The 10,942-nt window shown below is 46.5% G+C and overlaps 1 non-coding gene across 1 annotated transcript; it reads left to right on the top strand.

Annotated features, from left to right (window-relative positions):
* The first annotated feature begins 10,522 nt into the window (after positions 1 to 10,522).
* TRNAS-AGA (transfer RNA serine (anticodon AGA)) lies at positions 10,523 to 10,595 on the top strand. Its single transcript has one exon. It is a non-coding gene; the product is annotated as a tRNA-Ser (tRNA).
* The last annotated feature ends 347 nt before the right edge of the window (positions 10,596 to 10,942 follow it).

Here is a 10,942-nt window from a genome sequence, read left to right as displayed (position 1 = left end):
CTAAAAAGAAAAATTTTTAAATAAATAAACCTAATTACATCCCCCTGCTCCCCCCCCAAAAAAACTTTAAAAATAAATAAACAAAGCAGTAGACTGAATGACATCAGTGTTCGGAATCCAGTCATTTTCTGCAAGTTCAGTATAGGACGAAAACATTCAGAGAATTTACTAGATGGGACAGAAGGTGATGATGACTTTCCTGGTGAAAGTACTTCAGTGGGAACGTTCCAGCTCCAGTGACGTCGGAAAAACCTGAAGAAACAAAAGCTGTGGGGAGCACCGCCGTTCCTGAAATTCCTTGTGAACTGGGATTTTCACGAATCTGTCAAATTAATCTTTATGTTTTAAGACTTTTCCTAATGATTTGTCTGTTAATTCAAGTGAAAGAAAACTTTCAAAATTAAAATGAATAAAAACTGTCTTCCATAAACTGAGATTGAAAAAACAGATGGACACCTCTGGCTGTTCTGTCCCTTTCACATGAATATGCAGATTTTGAACAAATCATTAACATTTGAGGAAGGGAAGGCTCAAACACAAGAACAATAATGGAATTTCATCACTGGGATGGAGTGGGTAATTTTTTTTTCTCTTTTTCAAAAATTGCATTACGATAATTTAATATATTAATCATTTTTTCCTTCGTTGTCATCGAACATTGATTTAATTAGAATTTTATTTACTGCATAATTATACACATGCAGCTCAATCATAGAAACATTACGGTCTGCATTTCCTTTCTGATCATTATTATCATTAGTTTAGTTTTGTGATTATTACTGAAAATCCTTGGGCAGGTGAGAGGAGGCAGGGGTGTTATAAAATGATCTAAAAGATACAAAATATTTTCTAACAGCTAGAACCAGCCTTGAATAATATACTGATGTACTGAGCTTTATCATTTTTCCTTGAAGTTCAGTGCACAGAAATTGGATATATCGAAGGGTCTCAGTGATGCAGGAAAAACGGATGTGGGGCGTGAGGACGGCCGTGTCCCAGGTCTCAGTTGAGCCCCTGGGACATGCCCCGCCAACTGTGGGTCCTTGGCTTCAGGCAGGAAAGAATTCAAGAGTGAGCCACCGTTGAGTAAAGGTAGATTTATTCAGAGAGATACATAGTGCAGAGAGCGTAGGCTGTTTCAGAAGGTGAGAGAAAGGCAAGGAAAAAGGTGTGGAGGTTGGGTGCTCAGGTTAAAATAAAAGTAGGTACACACTCCACAGAGTGTGGGCCCTCTCCAGAGAGGACGGAGCGAGAGAGGTGACCACAATGCGCCGTGTTGCCAGTTTTCGTGGGCTCATTAGCTTCATACACCTACAAGTGGTAGGACCTCTCTAACTACCCTGGGGAGGGGGCTGGGATTCCCAGGAACTGGGCCGCTGCCTACTCTTTGGCCTTTTGTGGCTAGCCTTGGGACTGTCATGGCACCTGCAGGCATGTTATTCACTATGTTAATATGTTACAATGAGCAAATAATGAAGCTCAAGGTCTACTAGAATCAAACCTCCCACCATCTTAATCCTCAAGGCCAACTGGGAGTTGAACCTTCCACCATTTTGGTGACAACTGCTGTCATTCCTTGAATGGCTGTGCCCTGCCCCCTTCCCTCCTGACTCACTCCAACCTCCCCCCCCTGTCTTTCACACAACGATCTGTCTGCATGTGCTTTGAATTGCTGAACTAAAAAACAGCCATCAGAGGTGATAATCAGCAACTGTGGCTCTCCCTGTCCCCTGCCAGGTGAAGACGGAACGAGACTCCGGCCGTCTGAGCCCAGTGGAGGGCTGACACCAGAATGCAACCCTGCGTGACATCAGGATGTAGCAGAGTTTGGGATTTTGCTTTGTTCACACATCTGAACACCACTTGAAATAGGTTGAAGCCGATATAGGAAAAAATGTGGGGCGAGAGGATGGCCATGTCCCAGGTCTTGGTCGAGTCCCTGGGATGCGCCCCGCCAAGTGTATAGGTGAGTAAAAGCAGGTTCATTCAGAGAGATGCACACTCCATAGACAGAGCACAGACCATCTCTGAAGGGGAGCGAGAGACAGAGACGGGGACTCCCAGGAACTGGGCCACCGCCCTCCCTCTGACCTTTCATGGTCAGCCTGGGAGCTGTCCTGGCGCCTGTGGGAGTGTCATTCACCAGGCTCATACGTTAGGTGTGTGTAATGAAGCTCAGGGTCCATTGGAGGGCGACTCTCCTGCCATCTTGGGCCTCAGGGTCCACTGGGAGTTGACTTTTCCGCCACCTTAGTGTTAATGGCTGTGTCATTTCTTGAATGGCTGTGCCCTGCTCCCTTCTTTCCTGTCTCAAAGCCAATACAATGCGATAAGCAAAAGAAATGAAAGGAATCCAGTTTGGAAAGGAAATTGTTTTATTTGCACAGAACATAATTCTCTTTGTAGAATATCCTATGGACTCACCAGCAAAGCGACCAGGACTAATATTGCATTTGGCGGGAGAAAAGGGGGTGGCGAAGCCACTCCCAGCCCCGCAGAACGTTTTTGACACAGCAGCTGAAAGTGACAATTTAAGGCACAGAAAACTGGTGGAGATACAACAGGATAAAGATAAGTCATTCTTTTTCCTGTCAGAAGTTAGAGTACATCAACTAAAAAAAGAAAAGTTTGCAAAGTCTGAAGATCCAGACTTCAGAGGAGAGGTAAGCAGAAGGAACTTAGACTTTGAGTGACCTCCACCAACACTGAAAAAGAGACAGACAGCCCTAAATTCAAGTATTTATGAGGAAAAACTTGAGAGGGCAGATGTGAAGTCAATCAATAAATATAAATTAAGAAAAGGAGGTCACTACTTTGACAAGGCCTCCCATCTCAGAGGTGCCTGGGGCGGGTCTGAACCCAGGGTTGCCTCTTCTTTTCACTTGAGACAGCTGCTGCCCCCCCCCACCCTGGGGAAGATCGCCTTCCGGGGGGATCAGCCTGGAGTCTGGGTGGCAAGTGGACAGTGCAAGCGGTGGAGGGGCCGTCACTGACCCGCTCTCCGTCCCTGTAGGTGGTAAACAGGTGGGGGAGGGATGTCTGTTTTGATGGGGCCCGAGAGACTCAGAGCCGCGTCCTGTGCCCACCTGCCCAGCAGCGCGGAAGAACTGACCGGGTTCACTCCCCTGGGCGGAGGGGGGGCTGTGGCTAGGCCCTGGGGAGAAGCAGGCTTGAGGGCTGACAGCTAAGAAGTCCCCGTGTTTTTCTCCCTCCAGGTGACTCCCTGTCGAGGTTCCCATTAGCAGGCGGGGCCTGGTCCCAGGAAGCAGTGCTGTCTGGGGAGGGAAAGGCAAGGTCCTGGCCAGCCCTTCACACGCGTGACTCCCTCCAGCCCTCAGAACCTTCTCCGAGGCTCTCCCAGCTCAGCTCCCCAAGGCTGAGGCTAAGGTGGGGGTGGGAGGCAGGGCCAGCCCCTGCCCCAGAGAGTCCTCCTGCCCGTGCACACACACATACACATGTGTAACACACACGTGTACACACACACACACATTCGTTCTCCCTTGTGATTTGGGGTGGGCAGTGTCTCTCTGCAATTAGGTGTTTGTTTGTTTTTTACAGTTCTTTCTTTTTTTTCTTTTTTTTTTTTTTTAATTCATGTGCCTAAGTAAGATGTGGCAATGAGGATTCTGTAAGTGATTTGGTCAGAAGAGGCCTGGGCTCTGCAGGTCCTGGGTGCAGGCTCGGCTGTTGCAGAAGCCGGGACATCGAGCTGGGGGCACCCGGCCTGTTTGTATCAGTTGGACCCAGTGCCAAGTGGGTGTCCAAGCCCTCTGCAGGCCTGGCCTTCTGAGTTCTCAGGGAGACGATGGAAGGCACGTGTTCCTCCCAGTGCCTGCTTGCTCTGATTGCCTGTTTCTGCTGATGTCTGGATCCCACTGGATCCGGTGGCCGTTTTCTCCTCTGGGGAATGCATCCCCCACCCCAGGCCCAGCCTCCTTCCCCCACCACAGCCAACGCCACTCACACTCGTGGGCTGGCTTCGCAACTGAAGATTGCAGGTGGCCGTTGGTCCAGGTCAGGGGGGCTGTGGGCCAGCCTGGCAGGTCAGTTCACACCGGACATCGAGAATCCTCGCTCTGAGAGGCCCCCCCCCAGCCCCAGCTGCCATCTAGGGCCCGCCCTCACTGTCCCCTGCCCCATCCAGCCTGACCCCCTCTCCATTCCTCCCCAGCTTCTCCATGGCCCCGGCCCTTCACCCCTTCCCCTGGGCACCCAAAGAAGCTCCAGATTCTTCCAACTTAACAAGTGGGCAGTTCCATTTCCAGTCATGCCCTGGTCTGAGCCAGGGCCTGTGTTGAGGGCCTACCTCCTTCCCTGACCAGAATACATGCATACAAACACATAGAAGCAAGTACTGAGCGCCGTCTGTATTGCCTCGAGACCTCCCCGTGCCTGGTATTCAGGAACAAGCGTGATTTTAGCCCCTGCTGCTCCGAGGAGGTTTCTGTGGCCCAGAAAAAGTCTCAGGATTGAAGGCCATGGGCAAAGGAGTCACACCTCTGCCTCTGGCCCAGGGCGAGCACTCTGTGCACCCTCCTCACACAGGACACCTCACTTCTGTCACTTTTGGTCCCCCAGTGTCCAAGCGGTCTTCCTTCACCAGGTAATTCTCTGGGATGCCAGTGGCGTGTTGGATGATCCGCTTTGACTCTGACACTAACTGGAGTTGGCGGTTAGCACAGACCCCCAGGTTGGGGCCTCCGTCCATCAAGATTGTCCCCTGCATCCCAGATGCCGGTCCCAAGGTCCCTGGTTACTCACAACTTCCTTCCAACCTGCCTGTAAATCGAAGGTTCCCGCAGGTCCTTCCCTGGGTTCCATCATTCTTTAGAACAGCTCCCTGAACTCGGGGAGACGCTTACGTTTACAGCTTATCACATCATGAAGGATGTGATACAGGGACAGAGGAATGGCCAGGTGGGGAGACACACAGGGCGAGGTCTCAGAGGGTCCCAGGTGCAGGGACTTCTGCCCCTGGGGAGCTCAGGTGGGTGGGGCCCAGCACAGGCCGCCCCAAGTATGCCCCGATGGAATTTCTGTTGTCTTGAATTAAAGGTACTTAAGAAACAGCTGGTACAGGAGGGACGGTGACCCTCCTCTCTGTCCCCTGAAAGCAGGGAATAAGCCTCCCACGGGAAAGGTGCCCTCCCTGTACCCAGAGCTACAGAGACGCTCGTCAGCATAGGCAGGGAATTCAGGGCTGAGAAGCCTCTATAAACTAGCCCTGCTGCTTCTCTGTTTACTAAGCACCCAGACCTCGGCTCCTCTGCTGGTCACGTCCTCTCAAATTTGCTGTTTCTTTGTCTGTAATGAACACAAACTGCCTGCTTTGGCCACTTTATAAATCTCATTTCTATGAGACCTCCGTGTTTACTACTTAAACTGTTTCTTTTCCCACAGTTCATCTGTCTTGTGTTAATTTTATTACAAGTCCAGCCACGAGCACCCATGAGAGGTAGAGGGGAAATTTCCCCTCCCGCATGGGTGTGCCACCCCCGGCACCTGGGCCTGTTCTCTGAGCCAGAAGTTCCTGCACAATTGGGATTTTTACATAACTTCATCGTGTCACTGGGAGCAGTCTCCAGTCTCCTCCCTCTCTGGAGGTGGGGCGGGGCTGAAGGTTCTGAGCGTCTAACCAAGGTCTGGTCTTCCTGGTGACCAGCCCCACCCAGGAGCCCACCCTGAGTTCCTGTCCCCCAGGGAATTCCCAGGGATGTGGGAGGTTGGTGTCAGGAACCAGGGTCAAAGACAAAATATGAGAACAAAAGACTCTCCTTATACCCCTACTTACGAGGATTTCAGGAGCTCTGTGTCAGAATCTTGGGGTAGGGCCCAATGTGTATATTTCTTATGATTTCACATTCTGGATGCAGAGAGACCCAGCTTTGCGTCTTGGCCTCACTACGTGCCTGTTTTGTGACCTTGGGCATGTTACCGAGTCCAAACTCGTTCTGCTCACTGCACGACAGGCAAATAAATCGGGAGATGAGGTGTTGGAGCAAGGAAGAGCGACTTTATTCCGAAAGCCGGCAGACCAAGAGGATGGTAGACTAATGTCTTGGTGAACCATCTCACTCAAGTCAAAATTCAGGCTCCTTTTACACTAAAAAGGGGAGGGGGTGTGGTTGGTTGTTGCAAACTTCTTGGTGTAGGAATCCTTTGTTCTTGCAGCCATCCACGTGGGTCACTTCATGGTGCCCCTGTAAAACCTCCAATAAAACAAATGTTATTTTGTATTTTGCAACTTGTTATCTCTATGTAAGTGCAAAAGTGTTAATATCCTTAAAGGGCAGAGCCTTGAGAATAGGCTCTCCTGTATATTTCAGGCTAAAGGCAACGTTGTTTTGCAAAAGGTGCAGAGCCAGCAAGCCTAAGCCTAGAAAACAGGGCACAGGTTTAAAGCCAAAGAAACAGATCTGATACCGAATCAGACTTGTTCTTTTCTGTTACACTGCTTCTTAAAATTCCAGTGTAGTTTGTACATTGACGTTATATCTCAATTCGGACCAGACACACCTCAAACATTCAAGAGTCGCATGTGGCTTGTTCTTTGGAAAGTACAACCTTAGAGAGTTGTTTTGAAGATTAGATTATAGGTAACAGGTGAAGTGATTAGCCTGGCTCTGGACATCTTAGCTGTAATTATTGTCACTGATGCAATAAAGCCAGAAATGAGAGGCATGTTATCTAGAGTAAGGCTGGGATGAATCTTCCAGAAAGAGTAAAATATTAATTAATGCCTAAAAGAGTCCAGAGGGAGTTCTGGGCTGCCAGGGTGTAATGGCTCCATAAATATCCATTAGATTAAATTTGTTAATCGTGTTGCTCAGATTCTCTCTGTCCTCATTGATTTTTGTCGGCTTCTTCCTAATAGAGGTGCGTTAACATTTTCTACTATAGTCATTGATTTGTGATTTTTTCCCTTGGTATTTTATTTTCACATGCTTTATCTATTTTGAAGTTAAATTGTTAGGAACGTACCATTTCATGGTATAGCAATCCATTCTGGTTTCCTTTGTGCCTGTTTTTATTTTGTCATTTCTTGCCATGTTGAAAGAAACTTACAGTTTTAGTCATCTCCGAGCATCCCAAACACATTAAGATCTTTGTTGGGCTGTTTATAACTTTCCTATGGAAAGAATTCATTCTGATTGTTGGTTGTTTGGGCTCTTCCTTAACATTTGATTTCTCTTTATGTTAAAACTATAACATGAAATTTTTCTAAAAGAATTTTCGTTTTGAATGGGAGATATTTTGTTTATTGACCCTTAAAAGTGTATTTTCTCTCTTTCTGCCTCATTGCTCATGTGTCTCCATCCGAGGGTTTTTGTAGTCACTTCTGCCTGGCTCCTGGACCCTTCGTTCAGAATGATTTCAAAAGGTGTTCATCTCTGGTGATAACAGAGGCTTTGCAAATCCACTTACTGAGCCAGGAGGAACTTGGTTTCCCTCTTGGCTATAGCATTTAGACTGTGGTCTCCCACATCCCCGGACCAGTAAATGCCACCGGCAACAATGGTTGGTTGGTTTTCTCTCTTGTCTTCATGTGACGAGGACATGGGGAGGGCGGACCCCTCCTCTGGCTTCACGTAAACCTTGCCTTTGGTCCCCCTCTTGGGCCAAGCATTTTGGCTCCTTTAACTCACTGCCATGATTCTTTTTCTCATCCACGTCTTAGGAGGCTTGTCCCCTGCTTTATATATATATTTTTCATTTTCTGGTTTATTGTTGTGGAATCTGGCTCTGTCAATTTACATATCTCATCTGTCATGGTTATGTTTTGAAACAGAAACGTGATCTCATTTCACTTTGCAGACGAGAGGTCCCAACTTGGTATTTTTAGTATGACTCTCTGTTATGTATTCCTCTGAGTGTGCAAGCTCTTTGGGGCTTTGAATGACCCGATGTGGTCTTCCCAGAATTAGCACAATGTCCAGACATGGGAGAGGCTCGTCCATAAATGTGGGGTTGAGGCGGGAAGCCCCATAAAAAGACCAGCAGGACTCCTAGGCAGGGCCGCTGCTCTCCTCCCAGCACCGTCAGGTTCCCTGGCCCAGAGGCTCTATCTCACTTTCTGCCTCTAAAGCGGCTAAATTACACCTAAAATTCTATTGGTTCCCTGAGCTCATTTCTGATTGGTTATTTCCTTCACTCCTGATTGGGTATTACTCTCACTTCTGATTGGTCCACTTCCCTAACTTCTGATTGGCCCATTGGTAGTACTTCATTTGCATGGAGCTCACTCCTGATTGGTCTATTTCTACAAAGCTTGTTCCTGGTTGGTCAACTTCTGTTGTACTTTATTTGCATATGATGTTGCAAGTGTAAAACTGGCAGCCTATAAAAGGCCTGTGTAAACCTACAGATGGGGTCCAGAGTTTGAAGTGTTAACTCCTTTTGGCCTGCTTGCGTAATAAAGCTGAGCTGTCCAACTCTCCGAGTCTCTCGCCTGGATCTAGGTTGCTGTCACAGCTGAGCTGTAACAGCGAGCTGTAACACATTTTTCCGCAACACTTCAATCAAGCATGTAGACTTGGTAAGTGTCTTGAGAGTCTATCATCATTGTGGTTTTTTTTTAAATTCTTAAAAAAAAATTTTTTTCTTGTTTGGTTATTTTTGGAAGGGGTGGTAATTGGGTTTATTTATTTATTTATTTTGATGGAGGCATTGGGGATTGAACCGAGGACTTCGTGCATGCTGAGCACACGCTCAACCACTGACCTATGCCCTCCCCGTCATAGTCTTTTTAAAAAACTTATTAGATGTATGTACTCGTTTATGTCTTTATTCCACAGATAGGACTTTCTTCAGGGCTGTATTTGTGCATTAAAAAAAAAAAAATCAAACCCGTCTTCAGGGAAAGCCTTACTGCCCTGGCGGCGGACAGAAGCGGTTAGGAAGGGGGAGGGGGGCGGTCAGGAAGAAGCACGGCCGAGGGGACCCTCTGGTCTCCAGCTCCTCCATGTGCTTTCAGGCCTGGTCTCAGGTCTCGTGGAGACCTTTCTTGACCAACCTCTCGGCCAGTCCCTCTGGGACGGAGAGTTTCTTCGGCAATGATGGGTCAGTGGTATCATTCTGTTGGGGGTAGTTCTCTGGTAACTGACTGTGGCTGTGCAGGTCTGAGGCCACCTGTGAAGTCGTTTTTCTGGGTCCCAGTTCGACTTTCTCCACTGCCCCCTCACCTCCTGTTCCCTGCTTTTCATACACATGACGTGTTCTCAACCACAGTTAGCGAAAAAACTTTAAAATTAAACTTATAATTGAGGCATAGTATGTAGAAGAGCACAAATCTTAAGTGAACAACTCAATAAATGTCTACAGATAAACCCACACCCCGACATAGCCATGGCCGACGCCCAGGTGGCAAGTGTCTCCAGCATCACGCCTGCCTCCTGTGAGCTCCGTCTGAGGGGGAGACTGCGGACCTCCAGTCCATCGCTCGCGGCCTGTAGTGGTCTTGCTTATTCTTTTTTTTTTTTTTTTTTTTTTTTTTTTTAATGGCTAAACAAAGCAGTATATTCATGCTATGGAATACTCCAAAGCCATAAAAAAGAAAAGTTACTGATACATATCACAGTCTGGACAACTCTCCAGAAAATTATACTGAATAAAAAAATTCAGCCTCAAAAATGTACATGCCATATGATTCCAATCATACAGCATTCTTTAAAAACAATTTTTTTATAGAAGTGTACTTGATTTACAATGTTTCAAGTGCAAAGCAATTAGGTTCAACATATACCTACATTTTTTTCAAATTCTTTTCCAGCATAGCTTATTACAAGAAATTGAATATAGTTCCTTGTGCTATGCTGTAGGTCCTTGTTTATTTTATATAGAGTGTGTATTTGTTAATCCCAAACTACTAAATTATCCCTCCCCCAAATTTTGCCTATTTTTGAACTGTGTGTATTCTTAAAAAAAAAACTTTGTTTAGAAATAACTTAAAAATTACAGAGAATTTGCAATAATAGTACAGAGAGCATCCACAAACCTGTCACTTAGAGTCACCAATGGCCAACATTTTGCCCCTAGTGCTTTATTATCTACTTATTTCATATAAATGTTTTCTCCCAAGTCTCTCCTTGAACTTTGGGGAGTATGTTGCATCCCCCTGACTCTTTACTTCTTGGTACTTCAGTGTGCATTTGCTAGAAATAAAAATTTCTCTCACGTAATCAAAGTAGGGTTATCAATTTAAGTAAACTTAACATTGACACAGTACTTTAAAGTCTATGTTCCAGTTTTACCAGCTGGCTCAGTAATGTCATTTCTCACACCGCATTCCTCCCACCAGCCCCCTGCCCCTCAATACAGGACCCAGGCTAGGTTTGGGTATTGCAGTTGGTTGTCACGTCTCTTTAATCTCTTTTAATCTGGTATCTATACCCCGTTTTTGTTTTGTTTTGTTGGTTTTTTTTTTTTTTGGCTTTTATGCATTTAACTTTTTTTTTTTGAAGAATTTGGGGTGCATTGCCACACATTCCTTAATTCCATAGCTTCAGACTATGCATGCCAAGGGGGAGGGTATGGCTCAGTGGTAGAGTGCATGCCTAGAATGCATGTGGACCTGGGTTCAATCCCCAGTACCTCCACTAAGTAAATAAAACTAATTACTTTCCCCTCCAAAAAAACAAAAATAGACTGTATTCCGGCTGAGATAGAATATAAGTGACATTTTTGTCCTTCTCATATTGTATCTGGTTACACCTCTGTCCTTCACTGCTGCTATTGATTTTTAAAAATTTATGTATGTATGTATTTACTTATGGAGGTACTGGGGGTTGAATCCAGGACCTCGTGCATGCTAAGCACCACTCTACCCCTGAGCTATGCCCGCCCTCCCCCGCTGGTGCTGGTAAGTTTGATCACTTGGTAATTACTGTACAGTTAGTGTTTTCCCCTTTCATCTTATAACCAGTCCGTGGGGAGGTGCTTTAAG

This window comes from Camelus dromedarius, chromosome 2, assembly GCF_036321535.1.
Source record: "Camelus dromedarius isolate mCamDro1 chromosome 2, mCamDro1.pat, whole genome shotgun sequence".
NCBI classification, from domain to species: Eukaryota; Metazoa; Chordata; class Mammalia; order Artiodactyla; family Camelidae; genus Camelus; species Camelus dromedarius.
The sequence above is the reverse complement of the archived record's forward strand: the minus strand, read 5'-3'. Positions and strand labels throughout refer to the sequence as shown.